This window comes from Oncorhynchus nerka, linkage group LG13, assembly GCF_034236695.1.
Source record: "Oncorhynchus nerka isolate Pitt River linkage group LG13, Oner_Uvic_2.0, whole genome shotgun sequence".
Classification (NCBI taxonomy): domain Eukaryota; kingdom Metazoa; phylum Chordata; class Actinopteri; order Salmoniformes; family Salmonidae; genus Oncorhynchus; species Oncorhynchus nerka.
In genome coordinates, this window is record NC_088408.1 from 68,548,114 (window position 1) to 68,549,815 (window position 1,702).

The window sequence follows — 1,702 nt, forward strand, 5'->3', positions numbered from 1 at the left end:
CAGTGCCAGAGGCAGCAAAGCACCCAAAACATGAACCTTTTTTATTATTTTTTTACCTTTATTTTACTAGGCAAGTCAGTTAAGAACAAATTCTTATTTTCAATGATGGCCTAGGAAGAGTGGGTTAACTGCCTGTTCAAGGGCAGAACGACAGATTTTGTACCTTGTCAGCTCGGGGATTTGAACTTGCAACCTTTCGGTTACTAGTCCAATGCTCTAACTACTAGGCTACTCTGCCGCCCCATGCTTCTCCATGTGTGACTGTAGGGAAGGTGTATTTTCTTTGAAGGCTTCATTTTGTTTTTTGTAAACATAGAGATGGTGTGCTTTACCAAAAAGCTCAAATTTGGTCTCATTTGTCCACAGGATAAGGATTTTGGCATGTTCAGGTGTGTTTTGGCAAATTGCAGTCAGGCTTTCTTATGTCTTTCTCTCAGCAGTGGGGTCCTCCTGGGTCTCCTACCATATAACCCCCTTTCATTGAGTTGGCGACAGAGGTGCGAGTTGAAACTGTCGTACCTTGTGTCTGAAGGTCAGCTTGAATCTGTGTGGCAGTTGATCGAGGAGCTTTCTCCACCATTCAAACTATCCTTTGCTTCAATCTGCCATCAAGTTTTCTCTGCTTGGCTACAGTGGCATGGGCATTTAACTTCTTGATAACATTACGTACAGTGGAAACGGGAACATCAAGGTCTCTGGAGATGGACTTGTAGAATTGAGATTTTTTTATGCTTGGCTACAATCTTGTGTCTGACCTCCACAGATCATTTTCTGGTTCTCTTTCTTTTCTCCATGCTCATTGCAGTATACACAGTGACACTAAACAGGAGAATAAGTCCTTTTCTCTAGTCAAACTGGTTGAATGAGTGATTTTCATATTGCAGGCACCTGCAACTCACGACATGTGAGTTCAATTCCAAAGTAAAGGAGCATGAAATCAAATTACTTTTAACTACTTCTAGAAGGTGCCATTTTATGATTTCTTTGTGGAATAAGCTAAAATTTAGTAAATTGTTCCGATGTTTTTGTTTTGTTCAAATGAAACCAAAGACATACATATGTGGATACCAAAATTTCAACACAACAGTTTTCAGGAAGAAATTGGGCAAAATTTGCAAAGGTGCTAATATTTTTTCTAGGTACTCTTTGCCTGGTCCAGTCAGTGTGCCCCCTCTGCAAAATATCATTGACAGATCTTTTTGTAAATAATTATGATAAAACGTGGGATAAAAATGAAGAAATAACAAACCTGAGGGGGCACCTGCCCTTGTGCCCCCTATGGACATGATGTCACTAACTGTAATGACAAAGTCCCTCATCCAGAACACCACAGCACACCACTAGAGATGGCTCTCTCAAGGTGATGTGATTTAAAAGGAATCCAAACTCCACTGCCGTTGTGCCTTTGACCAAGGCACTTAACCCAAAAATTGCTCCAACTGCACTGCACTGCTGCTGACCCTGTTCCACATTGGTGTGTGTCTGCTGGTTAATTAAGGAAGAGAACGAATCTCTGTTTCTAACCAAATGGAAAATAAAGTATCTATACTCTTACACTTAACTGCTGTTCATCTTGAATACTTTTACAATACCTCTGATTTACAGTTCGAGACAGACTATCGAAAATTGCACAGGAAATAAACGGTTAATAGCACATGTTGTCCTGAGGTTCAGGACTGCGATGTCAGGCGCTTCTGAATCT